The sequence below is a fragment of the Lagenorhynchus albirostris genome, chromosome 3, assembly GCF_949774975.1.
Source record: "Lagenorhynchus albirostris chromosome 3, mLagAlb1.1, whole genome shotgun sequence".
Taxonomy (NCBI): Eukaryota; Metazoa; Chordata; class Mammalia; order Artiodactyla; family Delphinidae; genus Lagenorhynchus; species Lagenorhynchus albirostris.
In genome coordinates this window covers 160,458,418-160,477,881 of record NC_083097.1, presented here as the reverse complement: position 1 = coordinate 160,477,881, position 19,464 = coordinate 160,458,418, and the positions used below count along the sequence as shown (strand labels likewise).

General features: G+C 47.9%; 1 protein-coding gene across 9 annotated transcripts in view; it reads right to left on the bottom strand.

Annotated features, from left to right (window-relative positions):
* The window catches only part of GATAD2A (GATA zinc finger domain containing 2A), a 98,393-nt gene extending 79,170 nt beyond the window's left edge, over window positions 1–19,223 (bottom strand). For 6 of the 9 annotated variants that reach the window (XM_060144872.1, XM_060144879.1, XM_060144880.1 and 3 more), the window contains exon 1: window positions 5,986–6,114. The gene's annotated coding sequence lies outside the window, so the exon portion shown is untranslated. Of the gene's footprint in view, window positions 1–3,487; window positions 3,675–5,985; window positions 6,115–18,931 lie in introns of those variants that run through there. The other 3 variants (XM_060144874.1, XM_060144877.1, XM_060144875.1) reach the window with 3 other exon arrangements.
* Window positions 19,224–19,464: the final 241 nt, after the last annotated feature.

Here is a 19,464-nt window from a genome sequence, read left to right as displayed (position 1 = left end):
TGAAACCTGCTCACCTCCAAGGTCATGGTGAGCAGCTGCCTCTAAGGTAAGAATGTGTTGAGTCAAGTTTAACAGCTACTGACTCAAAGGCTAATTGCACAGAACAACTGCGATTGTAGGAAATGTTATATTGGGATTATATGCAGATTTAAGACCACAAGGTTTTTTCACTTCCCTTCCGGATAACCTGACTGATCTTTTAGGTTAGATTTCCTTACAATAAGTTCTGAAGACCTCCAAATTGTTAGGTTGTGGTGGAATTTTGTTATAAAGAAAATCTAGCTCCTCAATCTGAGTGTTTCATTGTGCGTGATAACTGAGATGTTAAGACCCAGGGGGATCATCACGTAGCTGTCCTCTGGGCAGAGAAGCATTTTGTTTTTTTGGTTACTTTTCTTTTTTTTTTGGCCCCACCTAGAGACACGCGGGATCTTAGTTCCTCGACCAGGGTTAGAACTGTGCCCCCTGCAGTGGAAGCTAGGAGTCCTAACCACTAGACTGCCAGGGAATTTCCCCAGAGAAGGATTTCTGTCTCAGAGGTAAATGGAGGATCAAGGGCTAGGATATCCCTGACTACTTTTAAACATTTCCCAATTGCCCTCACAGCCATCCCATGAGATTAAGATACAGTCCCTGTCTATGGATGGGAAAGCTGAGGCCAGGTGGCCAGAAAACCTGCCCAATGCTGAAGAGTGGTAAGCTGTAGTCAGATCTGTCAAATTCCCAAACTGGCTAGAGAGCTGTAAGTGCGGAAGGAGGACAGGATTCGGGAACAAACTCTCCTGTTTGCCACTGCAAGCACCATCAAGCAACCTACTTCTCATCCCTGAGCAGAGTCCACTCAGTGATAAAGCCAGAGGTACAGGGGCGCCTCTGGGTTCTCAAAGGCAGGACCCCATGAGAATCTGCCTGGCAAACATCTTACAAATGGAAGGGCTGACCCTGAAAATCAGAATGTGGGGTTCAGCAAGCTCAGGATCAGGAAAAGGGGCTGTGTCTCCTTTGCCCTGATGAGGCACCACCAACCTAGCTATTCTGTATCACCAGGGAGGCACAAAGGCTGGTGGGAAAAACATTCATAGTCTGAAATCGGAAAGGTTGGGGCCCAGTCCCAGATGTAGAAAAATCAGCAAGGTGACTCTGGCAAGTATCACCCTCTATAGGGACTTCACCTTCTTCCATCTGAAATGTGGGAACAAGGTTGTGGTTCCAAGGGGCAGAGACAGTGATGGTTTGTCCCACAAACATAGAGGTGCTCCACACATGAGAAGCAGAACAGTCATTAATGCTTTGGGGCTCTGCCTCATCTGCTAAAGTCATGATGGTACACTCACTGAACTCCAATTTATTGAGCAGGTACACATACTAGGTGCTGTGCTATGCCACTTGCATTTATTATCTCACTCCCAACTAAGCCATTTAAGGCAGACATTACTACCCCCTTTTTAGAAATGGGAAACAGAGGACAAGGTTCACCAAGGTCAAGCCACAGGGAAGTGGCCGGGTGGAGCTCACACCCAACCTAAGGCAAAGCCAGGGCTGACCCATGACACCATTACAGGGACCTGCTACCTGGGAACAGGCCCACGGCCTCACATGGTAAAGAGCAGGCGGTACTGGATATGCAACAGCCTCCCTGGCACCAGGAGGATCTGGCTGGCCCCTATAATGCAGCACTATTTATTAAAAGTGTACTCAAAGGCATTACCTCATTTAGGATGAATTAGGTTTGAAGGTTCAAACCAAAAGACCTGACTAGCAAGGCAGGTCAAGTGGTTTCAAGGCTAGAGATGGAGATGCAGAAGGAATGGCTGAAGGATTCAAGTACCTTTGTGAAAATCAAGAGAGAGAAAGTGAGTGCAGTGCACTGAAGCCGCAAAGACCCTTTCCCACATACCCTGGAGGGTTCCAGAGGATTTCAAGTCACTTCCTACAGCTACCTTCAGGTATTCAATTAGAGTAAGTTTCTGTCTTCTAAAAGACTAACCTACATTCTCATCACACACAAAAAGAGGTCATAAATACAGCCTAGAAAGCAAGAGGAGGGGCAAGAACCCCGTGGTCTAACATTCCTCTTGACTAAGAAGTCCTGGATCCTGCTTGCCGGAATCCACAAGTATGTAAGATCTGTCCCCAGCTGGTACTTTTGTTTCTCATAACACCAGTCTCACTACTTCCATCTCACTGCCACCACTTCAGGTCCCCTGTATTTTTTTACGTCAACCTTCTTAACACGTTGCCTTCCTAATTCAAGGCAAAGATGTAGCTTTGCACAGTTAGCACATAAAGTAAGTTTCACTACCTGAAAGAAAAGCAATCTGAGGCCAGGCTGTCCAACTCACCTCCTAAAACAGTTCAAATAACTCAAGAGCATCCATTCTAACAAACAACCACACTTGGCAGGCTGCACAGTTCTGTAAGCCTCAATCTATGACACTGCCAACTCGTTCTTCTGGTTCTGCTGCACTTCCTAACCCGACAACTATTACAAGGAAATCGCAATGATACTCTATTACCCCAGGACGACTGCTCATGAAGACCTCACCTACTCACCTGTTTCATAATCCTCCTAGTTTTCTACAATGAGCATAAACTAACTCAATCATCAGGGAGAAAAAAATAAGCCTAGGGAAAATAATCTTTTCCATTCCATTTGATGCCACAGAAACACCCAAAGTCCAAACTTGGTAGTTTGGACTACCAAGTCCAAACAGGTAGTTCTCCAGGTAAGCATCTGAGTTGCCTACGCTTTCAGAGGTTAACACACCCACACCAAGAGTCCTTAATGGATTCAGTGGTAAGGGCATTACATTTCTGTCTCTTGGAAACAGACACATTCAAGACTCTGAAGGTCATTCTTGATTTTCTCCCAACAGACCACAAGAAAATGCCAACATTTCAGAATGGCTTCGCTACTCTCCCCCTCATGTCCTTCAGGCGCCATCTTCCAGTCTTCTGCTATCTAAGGCCCAATGCAGCCTCATCACATGGGTCCCTGTATTACCCTCTTCAATGAGGTCCTACTGTTCTCAAGGTAAATTCCAGAAGCCTCAGCCCTGGAGCCTGCGCATTTGTCTCTCTCTGCTCCAACCACACTGATCTTCCTTCAGTCCCAAGCACTCTCTCTGCCAGAAATGCTCTCCCTTTTTCACTTTACCTATTTAGCTCCTACATGTCCTCTGATCCCAGCTGAAAAAAGACCCTCTCAAGTCTTGCTCACCATGTCACAGCATCCTTCTCTCCTTGGCCCTTGTAAGTTTCCCCAAGTTTATGAGATTAGTTACGATTTCTCTCCCATTAATCTCACAGTAAACTCCACTGAGCAGGGATTCCTAGCATGGTGCCGGAGGCACAGTAAGCACATTGATATTTATTGAATAAATCAATACAGAAATCACTACTCGCAATGCCACAAAGTCACAAAATAAGTGATACAAAACAAGTGAGAAGAACTACTAAACAGTTGAGAATTGGAGTCATTTTTTACTTAAATTTAAAATGTTCCTTCTTTCGGGCTTCCCTGGTGGTGCAGTGGTTGAGAGTCTGCCTGCCGATGCAGGGGACACGGGTTCGTGCCCTGGTCCGGGAAGATCCCACATGCCACGGAGCGGCTGGGCCCGTGAGCCATGGCCGCTGAGCCTGCGCGTCCGGAGCCTGTGCTCCGCAACGGGAGAGGCCGCAACAGTGAGAGGCCCGCGTACTGCAAAAATAAATAAATAAAATGTTCCTTCTTTTAAAAAAAAAATCATAAAACACAAGTATCAAAAAGTTAAGGAAAAAAAGTTAAGAAAACAAACAAACAAACAAACTACTGCTACCCCTAATCTTGGTACAAATCCTTCCAGGACTTTTTTTTTTTTTTTTTTTTTACCAAAAGCAGCATTATTTCTTTCCTCTCTATCAAAATATAAAATTGTAAGATCCGCCAAATGATACTGCATTAATAGAGATGACTTGACATTAAAAAAAAAAATGACATCATCTGAATGAAAATAACAATGCATTCAAATCATTAATACATTAATCCCATTCTCTACACCACATCCAAGATGAGAGGCAATCCTCTGCAAAACCCAGCTTCAGAATTTTAGGGGAGAAATAGGGGATGAAAGATGAAGGGTGGGGGACTAACTAAGGAAAGGGTCTAGCAAATTACTCTCAAAATCCCCAACCCAAACTGCTTCCTCTAGAAAAGGACCAACTTTTCTGAGTTACAGGCTATGGAAGCAAGGCAAAGGGGTGACTCTGTGGCTTGGTTCTTAAAAGCCAGCTGGTAACTCTGCTCTCCGAGGACAAAGCAGGGCTAGAAATGGTGTCACCAGGTCATCCCCCAACTCCAAGCAGAGGTGTACTGGAGCCTGGACAAATAAATGGCCTTGTGTTTTAGGAGCTCCCAGAAAATACTCACATACTGGGCTTGCAAACAGGAGCTCCTAGGCTCTGGTGCCCCACAGGGCAGGCGCAAGCCCAGCTCTGCCTCTCTACTAAGCAGTCTTGGGCAAGCAGCCTGACCTCCAGAAGCCCCAGTTTCCTCACCTGTAAAGTGGGGACTATACTCTCTCTTCCTCCATCGTATTGTTAAGGGCACTGAAATATGTCTGTGCACTGAGCTTAGCACACAGTGGGCATTCAAATCGGGGCCGGTGTGATCTTTCAGCCTTCCTCCACAGCTTGCTGTCAGGCCTAACACGCTACTCAGCATACTGATCTGGTGCCAGCAAACACTGCACATAATCTAACTTAAAAGAAAACTTGTAACCACTACCAAAAGAAAGAAAAACGTCAACAGGACAGTGGGTCCAAGACTAAAGCAACTGCACAGAAGGCTGTCTGTCCCTCAGTTTCTCTGTGCTACCACAGCCAGAAGGTGTCACTGTGTGAAATGGACATACAGAACCAGAGACTTAACCAGTACTGTGCACTCCAAGAAAACTGAAAGAAGTAAAAGGGTAAGGAAGAGGAAATTAAAGTCGCAAGTGACTCACTCGGACTTTGATCTAAAGAATCCAAAGCTCTAAGGATAAGGATGAACTACACACCTAAAGGCATAGGATCGGATACACAAAATTAAGCAGTCCCTGCAAAATTCCCAGGGCAGGGCAGAAACGTGCACCCAATGTGTCATTGAGTTCCTAAGGGAGGGATCCCCATTCATTTCTGGGTCCCAGTGTTTGCGCACACACCAAGTGTCAATCACGCTCTAGGCTAGGGCCCTGCCCATAAGCCCTTCCTTGTTGAAGTGATCAATTCCGATTCTTGGCAATAATCCCTTTAAAAGGCCAGCTGCTGCTGTCTAGTCACTGATGCCGACCCATTCCAGGTGGGAAAAAAGAAATCAATACAGCCAACGCCTAGATGGGGAGGCAAATTTAAAGTGTAAAGCCCTGTGAAAGGCCGGAACCCACAGAGGGGGAAGGGTCCCGCGGCTCCCGGGGGTCAGGCAGGAAGGGCGCGAGCGGGGGGAGGGCCAGCCCTGCAGGCGTGGGCGCGCGGGGACTCTTATTCTGACACGGGATCCGCAGCCGCCGTCGCCGTCGCCGCGGGGTTCAGCGCCGCGGCCCGGCCAGCCCGCGACCCCCGCCCGGGACCCTCGCCCTGCGCGCCCACGTGCCACCGCCCCCCAGCCCGTCCCGGCCTCTAGGAAGCTGCGCCTCTCGGCCCGACCCCTCCCCCGACCCCAGAGGAAGCGCAGGAGGAAGAGGGGCGACGACGCGACTTTCCAGGACCCCCGCCCGGCCCGGCCCCCACGTGCCCGGGCGGCGTCAGAGCGCGGAACTTTCCAGGGCAGCGCAAGAAAGACGCTCCCAGAATAAAAGCAGTACTCGCTCGCTCTCACTTTTCCATGCTCACACAGGGGGTCCCTCACAGCCCCCCGACCCTCCGACCCTGCCCAACCCACACCGCCCCTGCCGCTCCAGTCTCCCTCGCAAGACCTCAGCCCCGACCCCAGCCCCCGCCCCCCGCCAAGTTTGGTCCGGAACTTACCGGGCCGCGGGCCGGCCGGGCCCTAGGACAGCGCGCAGGTTCAAGGGGCCGCGGGGCCGGGGTCGGGGTCGCCTGCGGGGCCGGGCGGCCGAGGGGCTGGGGGCGCCGGGCCGCGCGCGCTCGCTCCGCCTGTGGGGCCGCCCGGGCCCGCGGCGCTCGCTCCGCCGGTCCGCCCGCCCGCCCGCGCCGCCGGCCAGATAATGCGCCCCTCGGCCGCACACATGGAGCCCGGCGCCGGCGTCACCGCCCGGGACATGCGCACCAGGTCAGCGCGCCCGGCCCGCGGCCCCCAAAACACCGGGGAGCTCTTAAAGGCGACGCCGCCCGCCCGCGCCCGGATGGGCGGGGCCAGTCGGTTGGGGCGGGGCCTGATAGTGGTGGGCGGGGTCAGGCAGACCGACACCGCCCCGGAAGCACCGCCCCTCCTGACCGCACTCCACTGGACGCCCGGCCCCGCGCGCCGGTTTCCCACGAGGGCTCGGGCGGGCTCCTGCCGCAGGGTTAGGGGGGTCGTCGCCAGCTCACCCGCGGCAGAGCCGGGCGGGCCGCGCCCAGGGTTGACTCATGACGCGCTCACTGCTGACCTCGCTCCAACTGAGCTGCGAGACCTCAGGCAACTGCTTCTGAAAACCAAGGTTAGAATGCCACCCCCGGCGGGGTCGTCACACAGAAGTTCCCCTCCAGGGGATAGGCGAAACCGTAATTCTTACAGCGCAGTAAAGAGAGTTCTACAAAGTAAGCTCCAGACCCACCCACTTCAAAGACACTTCAGGGATGACTGCTCTCCCTCTCCAGTTACCTCCCAATCTGCCCCCGTGCCTCTGGGAGAAGGTGAAACCCCCCAAGAAAGCAAATCTGCACCCTTCCCTCTCCAGTGACTTGGAGGAAACACGGGAAACAGTCTAACCTGAGAGAGGATGGGCTTTGGAGATGTTCGACTACATAAAACAAACACAGTTTTAATAGGGAAAATAAAATATCTAGTATCACAAGAAGCTCTCAATATCAAGATTAGGTTCTGAAGAATCACCAGAAAAGGCCCTTTCCATGTTCTTTTTACAGCGTTAAAACAAATAATTCATGATGAGACACCTAGATAACATATCCTAATACAAGTGAAACAAAAGTTTCACCAAACATACCTTGCAATGTACTGATATTTTCTATTTCATTTTTTAAAAAGAATCAATGTAATTCTAACCCACTGTTAGTCTTGACCCCAAACTTTAAAAACACTTAATGCAGAATAAGTTTTACAAGTAAAATTTTCTGCTATGTGCCCCCACCACAATAAGAAGTTAAAAGAAAGCCCATTTTAATTGTGTTGAGTTCCACACCTAACTGGCAACTTTTTGTTGTTGATTCCACCCCCAATCAATCCTACCCCCAAAATCTTCCAAGGGCTTAATGCCAACGTCTGGCACAACTTCCCCAGGGCCAAAAAAGAAGCATTCCTTAAACTAAAAATGATACAAAATACAAGTTGTTGACCCCCAAACACCTTCCCTGACCCAGATTTGTCAGCAATTTGCTTTGCTACTAAGAAATTCGAATGTTCAAATTCAAAAACCAAACAAAAACAGTTTATTCTCAAACAGGTAACTTGGTATAGGAATGCAGGAAACTCCCTAATCCCATATGCAAAGATAGTTTAAAGCAAATGATTTTCACTCTAATTCGGCAGCTGTTTATTTTGAGAACTGCTTTACTGGACGATTAATCAGATGATGTATATTAAAGCAATAGAAGCAAAATATTACCTCACTGCTCCTCACCTGGCTCTTGATTAATGCCAACTTAATTAACTATAAACAGAGCAAAGTGTGGTCAGGTGGGAGACCCAAGACTTGAGATTGACACAGGGATTCCAGAATCTGAGCTGGCAAACCCCGTAGGAGTCACCAAGGTGACAACCATCCTGTTTTAAAGAGGGAGGCATGGGACTTCCCTGGTGGCGCAGTGGTTAAGAATCCACCTGCCAATGCAGGGGACACGGGTTCGAGCCCTGGTCCGGGAAGATCCCACATGCCGCAGAGCAACTAAGCCCATGCGCCACATGTGAGCCTGTGCTCTAGAGCCCGCGAGCCACGACTACTGAGCCCACGCGCCACAACTACTGAAGCCAGCTCCCCTAGAGCCCATGCTCTGCAACAAGAGAAGCCACAACAGTGAGAAGCCCGCACTCCCCAACAAGAGAAGCCACCGCTCTTCGCATCTACAGAAAGCCCGCGCGTAGCAATTAAGACCCAACGCAGCCAAAAATAAATAAATAAATAAATAAATTTATTTAAAAAAATAAAGAGGGAGGCATCAGCTGTGACATATTAATGACACACACACCCCCATGGACTGAGGTGTGCACTGGTGACAGGTGGGCTGCTCCAGGGGACAGTGCCAACTTCTCCAGCTGGGAAAGGGTGAAATAGAGTTTACTTCTGTGATAGGAAGAGAGGGCCAAGTGTGTAGATGGAAAAAGCGATAGTGAATCCAGACCTGTTTGGGGTACCAGATGCTCAGGTGGGTGAATGCTGAGACTGCTTGGCCTAAAGACCTTGTGCCTATAGTACTGGACTAAACAGCAAATAGTTCAGCTGGGTGATTATGAAATATGATGCAATCACCTTCAGATGCCATTCTAAAACTGAAGAAACCCTAATTTAAGAGACAACTAGGGCTAGAACCATGTTTCTCCTGAAGTTTTTCCCCTCTGCCCTAAGAACAAGGCAGTCAATTAATAGTTATGGGTACCAGTTAACATGATACTCTAAAAACACTTCTGTTATTAAGTTAAACAAAAATTTCTGCCGAATTCACTTCATATCCTTCAGACCAGATCCTTGCTAATAATAGCCAAGCCTCCTTCCACCCTAACCACTGCAGAAATATTCTAATTATCTTTCTAATGTACTATTAGATAAACTTCCAAAAACCAACTGAGCTAATTCCTGTACAACTGAAGGGACTGAAGAAAAGAAATTTGGGCCAAATCCATGTTCGTGTCCTCTTTTATAAAGTAGAAATTGGTCAAAGGCTCAACAATAGTGTGAAACCAACTGAAAAGGAGTAGCATCACCTACTAAATGTTTAAGGTACTATACTTTTGGGGTTTTAATCAGAAAATGTCTTTAAAGTTCCTGGTGGACAAAATTTAAGATATCTTACATTATAAACACCGGTCAACAAGAACCGTCTAAGAGACCTCTCATCACAAGGGTTTTGTAGGCTGGGGAGCCTGTAGGCACCACCTCCAAAAGTTCACAGGCTGGTGGCACAGAAAGACATAGAATGCTTTCAATGCAGAAAATGCATTCATAGAAAAGACAGGAATCACAAAGGAAGAGGCTGCTCCCCTCCCTGGAGAGGGGTCTGGGAGATCTTTATGGATGTGACATTTGAGCTAGCTCTTAATGGATGAACATCCCAGGCATCCAGAACAGCAGAAGCAAGGGCCAGAGCTGGCTACTCCTGGAGTGTGAGGGCTTTGGGGCAGACAGGGCTGCAAAGGGATGGATTCATTAACCTTTAAACTTTCTAGGTGGCTTTCTCTCTCAGAACACGGAATGAACTGTGGACCACTTCAATTCACAAGCTAAGCAGACCTAATTATGTAGACTTTAACCAATTTTTAGATTACTGCTATCAAACAGTGACACTAGGCTCCCTCTTGTTTTCTGAGAAGCTTTCCAAAGAATAAACAAGTTGTTCATTCAAAAGTGTACCAAGTTTCGGACTTCCCTGGTGGCACAGTGGTTAAGAATCCGCATGCCAATGCAGGGGACATGGGTTCGAGCGCTGGCCCGGGAAGATCCCACGTGCCGCGGAGCAACTATGCCTGTGTGCCACAACTACTGAGCCTGCGCTCTACAGCTCACGAGCCACAACTGCTGAAGCCCGTGTACCTAGAGCCCGTGCTCCTCAACAAGAGAAGCCACCACAATGAGAAGCCCGTGCACCGCAGCTAGGGAAAGCCCGCGCACAGCAACAAAGACCCAGTGCAGCCAAAAATTTAAAATATAAATTAATTAATTAATTTACAAAAGTGTACCAAGTTTAAAAAAAAAAGCACCTTTATGAAAAAGAGCGCTACTTTCCACACTTTGCACTTTTAGTACTCTAAAGTCTAAAACTATTTTCATTGAGTTTAGGGACAATATAACCACAATCTCTAAGAGGATTATTTTAAAGTTTCTTATTTCACCCCAAATTCACTCTCAGATGGTGAGATTGCAAAGCAATTGGTTGGGAAAGGAAAGGAAAAGATTCATTTCTATGTGAATTCGATTTCCCTAGTACTTTGATATTTTTGGTACTTTTCTCGAGGACCAGAAAATAGTTAAAGGGACTATGCTTTATGAAAAATACAATACTCCCAACACATTACAGCTTCTACAACAAATGTCATTTTTTAAATCACAACACTTTTACACTAGATTAGGAGTTTGTGGGAGACAGATAAGCACCCATCTGCCCCATCCCTGTCGTGTATGCAGAAAAGCTCTCTGAAGCACAGCTCTCTAGAGATGAGCCACTTTGTCAACATGTGTTTGTTTTGAGTATCGTTTCTAACCACAATTCTGAACGCTTAGTGTAGATGCAACATGGAGTTCAGGCTCCATCTGCAGTTAGTCTCTGTGTGGCCCTGACGATATCCCACTGTTACAGGGCTCTGAGCACAAATGCTTCCCTAAAGGGTTAAATACAAACTGCTCAGAAGTATCATTGTGAACCGGAAGTGTATCTCCCACTCTGTCTTCATCTGCATGTGTCACCAGTTGGCAAGGAATATCTCTTTTGTGTCTATATATGGCTTACAAAAAAAAATATGCATATCTAATTTAGGTCAATTTTAAGTCTTTGAAAAGTTAGTAAGTGAACCATGTTTTCTATGAATTAAAGAATTAACAGGAAAAAAAATCAGAAAACTACCAGAAAAAAAAAAATGCTATATGACAGTCTTAAGTCTAGAGATCAACCTATTCAAACCTGCTTAACAAAGAAAGAGTATTAATCACATCAGTGGCCTGCTAATAAACATCCTTGGTTTAGACATGAAGAAAAACATGTTTTAAAAACTTGGTATCCAGTTCACACCCCCCTCCCCAGTTATTAAATGGCAGATCTTCCAACCTAACATAGGAAAGAGGAAAACATTCCTCCCCAAAGTTTTCCTAATAGGATGAATACTCCCCTCCTCCACTGGTGCCCAGCATTTCACTATAGGAAATTCAGGAGGCGGGTCTTTCTAGTTTTCTCCTTCACAGCTTGATAACAAACACCATGTCCTCTTGCATGTTGACCTAGTCAGGCCTATAATTTTACCAACTCCTGGTTTGGGAGCAGTAAAATCTTTTTTTCAAATTTGGCTCAAAAATCAACCTTCAATAGAGATACTTTAAGAGGTTAAGTATAAATATAAAGCCTAAACCTTGAAAATGTCATGCAAGTTAAAAAACTGTTCTGGGGACTTCCCTAGTGGCACAGTGGTTAAGAATCCGCCTGCCAATGCAGGGGACACGGGTTCGATCCCTGGCCGGGGAAGATCCCATATGCCGCGGAGCAACTAAGCCCGTGCACCACAACTACTGAGCCCGCGTGCTGCAACTACTGAAGCCCACGCGCCTAGAGCCCATGCTCTGCAACAAGAGAAGCCACCGCAATAAGAAGCCCGTGCACTGCAACGAAGAGTAGCCCCCACTTGCCACAGAGAGCAAAGAAAGCCTGTGCACAGCAACGAAGACCCAACGCAGCCAAAAAAAAAAACTGTTCTGCTGTATTAAGAGTTTTAGACCAGCTTAAATGACAATTCTCAAAGGAAAAAAATTCAGAAGCAGCCCCCATTATCTGTCCTCCTGAAACTCCATGTAGACTGCATACTATTATAAATAGAGTCTGCATGGTCTGATTTCACTGGCCATCATTGGTTTCTGATTGAAAATACTTATTCAGAGCTCAATTTAAATATTATTTTAGAGTTCAATCTTGAATCCTACTATGGCACATTTTATAAGACTCTCTACCTTTGAAGGTAACTTTGGGCTTTTCTTGCCAAAGGTGCTCAGTTCAAACTCTGATTTTTAGATGAGCATAACCTCCTCAGGTCAAGGGAACTCACCAGATTGTTTCTTTACCTCCAGGTCCCTGACGGTGCCCACGCTGTTCCTCTCCTGGGAATGAGTAGCCACCTAAAAAGCAGCCCTCCCCATCGCCCCTTCCTTTGCAGGCTCTCCTTCCACAATCCAACTGCAGCATTTTGCTGCAGTTATCAGTTCATGAACTTGTTTTTTCCTAGTAGCATATGAGCTCCTGTGTCCAGCCAGGTGCCTGACCCTTAGCAAGTTAAATGAATATTTCCATCACACTCAAAAGTAAGGCTTTTCCTACAACATACTATAGCCACATAGAGTGTAGGTTTGAGCCTTTTTCCTAGTTACCCTGTCATGCTTCAGGAGGCACTGCAAGTCCATATGGTACACCAAGGTGGTGCAGTGGCAGCGGCAGCAGCAGCAGTGTAAGGCTATGATGAACTAAGGGAACCCACTGTCAAAAATCAGCCAATCCAGGAACCTCTAGATCATCAGCCCTCAGTCATACGCAGCAGCCTGTGGCCCCAACGTGGACTGGTTTGCTCTTGGGCAGTATTAACTGCCATAGATAGCTATCCAAACTTGGGTGCCAACCTCAAGAGGAATAGTCAGCCTTGGTATGATTCTGCTAACAACTACCTTTACTAGGCACCTACAACAATCCAGCTGCTTGCTTCGTGCTTACCATCCCCACCCAACAAATGAAGAAACTGAGGCTCAAAGAGGTTAGGCCACTTGCAGTTAGGCCACCTTCCTGAGGTCACAGAGCCAGCAAGTGGCAGAATCTGGCTTTCTGGCTCCAAAGTTTCTACTGCACACAGGGCACTTTTACAAAGCAACAAAGACAAATTAATTCTTCAAGAGCACACTCTTGCAGAAGGATCTATCTACTGTCTGCTTCCTTTAGTTCTATACACATCTCCAGAGCAGCCCTCTGCAGGCAAGCTCCTGCAGGGAACACTGTGATAATGCAATAGGAAACCATCCTGTTAACCACCCTGCCAGATAGTCCTGAGTTTGTGGGTACATTAGCTGAGCCCCTAGAACTGCTAGGTGCAGGTCCACTGGTGGCTCCCAGTTCTGACAAAGCAGCTTACTGAGCAAAAAACGATAACCTGAACATGTTTTCTATGCTCAAATTGGAGCCCAAGAACTCAGCCTGGAGTGTGGGGAACAGGAAATGAAGAGAGAGCATGCATCCACTTCCCAAGGGCAACAGAGCCCAGAGGTGGGAGTCTGGTCACGTGCACAGCTGCATTGCTTGTCCACGCCCACTTCCGGCCTGGGCCTTCCGCTTCACCTCATGAGTCAGTACTTGGGTGAAGGGAAAGGAAAAGAAGACAGACTACCAGAAACTCTCCTTGTAATATGCTCTCTCTCCCCTGCTGGGCCCTGGGCCCTGAATGAATATCCACCCCGGCTCTCCGGCTCCACCCCTCAAAAATACACCTACTTAAGAAAAGCACCTGTCACATAATTGATCTATGTGGACTAACATCAAATCCGGGCCACAACATAGGAAGATCAAAATAGTGCTTCCCCAGTCCCAATACAAGAGGGAACCCTAGGGCAGAGGGAACTCTGTGCACCAAGAACCTACTGATACATGACAAAGCAGTCCACCTATTTGAAATCTCACTTTTCCTATGCCATAAACAACAGCCAAGCACTACCCTTGTCTGATTTTTTTTCTTTTTTAAGATTTAAAACAAGGCGAGAAGGGCTTTAATAGCTGTTTACCTCTTTGCATAATATGCACTGCCATGAAGAAATGCCACAGGATTCCAAAAACACACTGCTACCAACTTCAAGAAAAGTAAAGCTGAAAATGCTCCTGGCAATAACCATTCCAGACTCTCTTTTGTTTCTCCAAGACTACAGCCACAGTCATCCTGGATCAACTAGTGCCAAAAGCCAACAATCAACCGGGAAAACACCATAATTTCTGCTTCCTTTCAGAAGGAGGAAACAGAAGCAAGGAGTCCAGTGAGGAAATTAGAAGGGTAGTAAGGTTTCACTTCCAAACCTCCAAGAAACTCCACCCCAAACTCCCAACATCCAGGAATATGCCCAAAGAAGCCCTGAGATATTCTTTCATTCATTTGTTTACTTGTCTGTGACTGGGATGTAAGATCCTTGAGGGCTGACTGCATCTGTCCCTGGGGGCCCAGCTCACTGCTAGGCCCCCAGCACCCAGCATGGTATGCCTAGCACATCACTGGCACACATTTATTGCTGAATTATTTGCTGGCATAGGAAGTTATATGAGCCAGAAAATCTAACACTTTCTATTTTTCAATCCAATTTTAGTTGTATTAAAAAACAAAAAAACCCTACCTTATGGCCACACAGGAAAACTTGTGCCAAGTTAAGCCCTTACTTGAGTGTTTAAACGTCCCTTATAGGCCAGTTTGGAGAGACAAATTCATATTCAAACAATGCACCAGTGTAAACAAAGGCAGCCAGGTTGCAGAGAGGATAAAGCCAAAATTAATACTAGAAATTCAAAATAACAACATCCATTCATTTGGATGGAACGACTCCATACAGTAATTATTCCCCAATTCCGAGGGAGGTCAGCTTCTTTCTTATCATCAAAATCCCACAGGGATTTAATGCCCCCAGTGCTGTCTCCAACAGGAAGGAAACCCTGACTTCCCCAGCTATTTCAGTTACATAAATCAACAGTTTATTGTCCAGTTAGAAGCTGGGCAGTGTTGCGACCCACATACCTTTTTAGAGCTGCCCACCAACGGATAACCACGTTACATTACATCTAATAAATGTACCTAGATCAATATCGTTTCTAACTATCCGAGGGTTTTTATTGCTGTAAGGATCTTTCAATTCAAAAAAAAGTTTAAAAAACTTCCCGTTAGATAAAAGGGACTTGGTGGTGGCGCCACCATCCACCAGAGTGAAGTCTGTGGCACACAAGGGACATCATAATTTCGAAAGGGATAATAATCCCCTTAAAGTTGTTTACCCTATGTTTTATATTTTAAAAATAATAAACTTTGCTCCTTTCCCATATAATGGAATAAATGTCCTTAAAAGAATTAAGAGAAATTTAAGACTGGCAGATATTTCCTGGCTTCAATAGTAAATTCACTCTGTGGGGGGGGGGATGGGGGCAGAGGGAGGGAAAGGGGATATTTCAAGAGAGGGGGAAAAACCCTTTTCTTCAAACTTGGAAGCAGTGCAGTGGGGGCCTAGCTCAGATTTTTCACCCACTATTCACCCGCAACCCGGGTTTTAGCTATCAAGGGCAAGTGCCATCTGTCCCCACATGAATAAGTGAAAAAGGCTGGACCCAACTCACCAGCCATGATGTTAAGGCTTTCACTAATTGCTAAGACAAAACCCTCTCAAAAAAGATAAAAAGTGTCCTGCCCACCCCAGCCTCCATCCCCAGAGTTTGAGTTAGCATCTTCACAGCTCTCTGAATCCTTGGGAACTCAAGGTGAATCCTGATCTCCTCATGGGCACTAAGCCACACACTCAATGTACTATTCTTTTGTGCCAATAAATGCCTTTGTACATCACTTTTCCAGTCTTTTGTCCCCAAATCTGATCCATTACCCTAAAAGAACGGTTCTTCTTCCAAGGTTCTAACGTGTAAGAAGAGATCACTCATCAGGTAACTGCTGCATATCGCTCAGTCAAGCAGTCCCAAAATATGGCCGTGATCCTTTATGGTTCACCTTCTTTTTCTTCCCACAATTCAAGCTAGTAATAATCTTCTATCTCGCCTGTGGTCTAATTATAGTAATATATCTCCATGGCCTTAACTCACAAATTACCCCATTTTACAGAGGGAGAAAGCAAGGCGAAGGCAAACACAAACCCCTGTCACACAGCAAATCCATCTCACGTCTGCTATCTGAACACAGAAAAACACTACTAGACCCAGGTGGGCAGTGGGTTTTGCACGAGACACTCCGAGTTTCTTTCTCTTCGCTCTGCGGGCATATTTGGCCTTGGCAAAATGTCAAGTGCTTCCTGTCTGGGAGTCCAGACCAGAACCATAATCTCCTGAGCACAACAACCAACCTATTGCACACCAACCATGTGCTAGGCGCTGTGCTGGCTGCCTCCTGTTTGTTATCTCAGATTCATTCATTCACACATCTAGGAAGCACTTCCCATTTGTAGGCGCCTTTACACACATTCACAGAGATGTGACCCCCTCAAATATTTAGTAACATGCTGATCTTGTGCCATAACTTATCCAAGGCCACACAGCTAGGAAGGACAGACCCAGAATCTGAATCAGGTCCTTCTGACTTCAAAGTTCCCTCTTCCCTAACACCTCACCTTGCTGGTCCTATGGGCTTCATTTTCAAATAACAAACATGTGCCAGCATTTCTCTGCCCTGTCTCAGGACACCTTAAGCCCCGAGCTCCCCACCAAATTTCCTCTTCCCCTCAGGGCAAGCTGACCAGGAAGAGGCAGTAGGGGAGCAACCAGGTCTGTAGCAGCTTCCTGCCTGGACTTGACTACCCCAGGAGCAGAGGGCCCAGGAAACTCTCCAAGCGCTTCTCCACAGAAGAAAATAGCTCGAGTTGAAACTTGTGTCCACATGGTCCACCGACAGATTTAGAACTCAAATTATAGCCTCGGCAGGAGTCTTCACAAAGGACTCAAATTAAGCAAGACCCAGATGGAAATGAACAGGAGAGAGACAGTCTTAAGTCAAACTTGTAAAGTGAACTGCAGTTCTAGCAGAATCAGAGGGAAGAACTGGTTGAAATGCTAAACCAACCAAGTTCAGCCTATATTTCAGAACTCCACTTCAGGAACATTTTCCCCACATTTTTAGCCTGAGACTTGTGCATGGACACGAAGTGGTTACAAGTTACTCAGGTTTCAAACTGAGTTCATTCCTGTCCTTTGGACCATCTCTCAATGCCAGCATTCATCTACTTGGGCTCCAGAGAGCTCTGCGTTTGGCAAAACAGATAAAATTAGCTACTGGAGTGAACTTGGAATCCAGGGTGGGCCATTAAAAAAAAAAGGTACACATGAGATTTGTAAAAGCCACGTAAAAACTTCCTTTGAGCCAAGCTGAAGTCACCTAAAACTTAGAGAAATGAATTCAAATCCCCTGTTCCTTGCCTCCCTTCCACCCTTCCGGGATCTAAGGTGACCCATTTCCTGCTTCTTGCTCTGCCTTTCAAACCCGAGTGGCCCACAAATTGAGGATCCACTGGAGATCAAGGGGTAAATCAGAGGGCCTAGGGAGAGAAAACACAGCTGGAAGAACTGAAAGAGCGTTTTTCTTCTTTTTTTTTTTTTTCTTTTTTTGGGGGGGTGAGTTATACTATGCAGAGGGAGGACTGAGGAATGGGACAGGAAGTTGAAAGTGTGATAATGGGGTACAATGCTCCAGCCCTGTCCCTCCTGCCTCTAAACTGGCCTGACAACACTCCGGTGGCCCCGTGACTCAAAAATGGAGCAACCAAGACTGTCCTTCGACAACAGCTCCTGCTCCCCCAAATCTAGCAGGTCTTAAAGGATGAAAGAAAACAGCATTATTTTTGCCTGTCTCCCAATTTCCCTTCCAATCACAAATTCCTCCAGGTCCCTGGAAGCTGAGGTAAAAGTTCAGAGAATACCCCTAATCCGGCAAGAAAGAAGACTGAAGATGGGAGGGGTATATTTCTGATCTCTCCTTCCAGAATAGAGAGAAGTGGGTACCACAAACAGGAATACAGGAACCCTGAAGTTGAGGGCTCGAAGGAAAAATGACGGAAGAGTTTCTCCCTTAGCAAATCAGGAGGGAAACCTCAGGAAAGGAGGCATGTCCTCAGGCAAGTGGAAGGGGAACCCCTGGGAATTCAGGGGGACCTTTTAGAGAAGTGAAGAAATCCACTGTGTCCTCCATCAGAGAGGAGGTATCTTGAAAGAGTGCAGGCACATTTCAGAGATGTGAGGAGCCTAACAGAAGTGGGACATCTCGTATTACGGGGAGGACCTCTGGAGAAGCCAGGGACCCCTCCAAACACTGCAGCATCCACAGATTAGTAGGAGTCCCCCCCAGAATGGGAACTTTTTTGGAAAAGTGGGGAACATTTCCTCAAGTAAATAAGGATCCAGTCAGACGCATGGGCATTTCAGAGTAGAGGGTCCCCTCAGTAAAATGGAGGTACTCATCAAAAAGTAGCGGGTCCCATCAAAAGTGGGGTCAAATCAGAAAAGTGGGGAACACCTCCAACAAGGATTCTGACAGAAGCAGGAACACCTCAGATTAGTTGGGGGGCACTTGGGAAAAGGAGGAAGTCACCCAAAGAAGTGGGGACAGAAAAGCAGGGAGAGCAACGCAGAAAGGTAGGGGGAAAGGGAGACCTGTGAAAAGTGGGGGACACCTTAAAAAGGCAAGGGCCAAAAAGGAACACAGAACAGTGGGACAACAGCTCAGAGAAGCAGGGATCTCCTCGCAGAGGTGGGGGTCCCCCAGAGAAGTGAGAGGAAGTGTGCCCTAGAAGCAGGGATATCTCCCTGAGAGAAGTGGGGGTCCCTCAAGGAAGACATGGGGGTCCCAGAAACGCAGGGGATCCCTCAAAAAGCAATCCCTCGGAGAAGCAGGGATCTCCTTAGAGAAGTTGGGAGGAGTAGTCTCAAAGAGGCGGGGGCCCTCGGAGAAGGCGCCCCTCACGGAGGCAGGCGGTCCCTCAAAGAGATGGGGCACCCTCAGGGAAGGGAGGCTCCTATCAGAGAGGCGGGGTTTAGGGAAGCACGTCTCCTCAGACAAGGGGGTCCACGCATGGAAGCGGCCCCCTCAGAGAAGCGGAAGCCCCAGAGAAGCCCGGGACACCGGAAGCCGGGGACCCGCCACCAGCGGCGCCCGCCCCTCACTCACCGAAGTTGCTCGGCGCCTCTGCGGGCGGCTGTTCGGCCCTGGGCGGCCTCGGGTGGCAGGGTCGTATCCAGTCCGCTCGGGTTCCGCGGCGGCAGCTCCTTCAGGTGGCGCCCGCGGTGGCGGCGGCGCGGCGACAGGACGACGGACTATCGACGGACTAACCGAGCGGGCGGCGCGGAGCGCGTTCGGGCGGCGGGGGTGCGCGTGCGCGCGCTGGGGCGCTGACCCCGGGCGGGAGGAGCCGCCGCACAGCGCTCGAAGCCGCCGCTCGGTCTCGCCGCTCCGTCTCACACTGAAATTGCCCGCTTCGCAGCCCGGCTTCCCCGGTTGCTAGGCAGATTTCGCCTCGCACACTTCCGGGTTGAGGCGCGTCTCACTGAGTGGCGGCGCCGCAGGCCAATGAGGTCCAGCCAGGGTTCCCGGGATCCGCGCCCCGAAGAGGGCGTGGCCATACTCATGACGGACAGCAGGCGACGGCCAATGAGCGCGCTGGCCGGCTGGCCCTCGGGATAAGGCTGAGGGCCTGGGCGGGC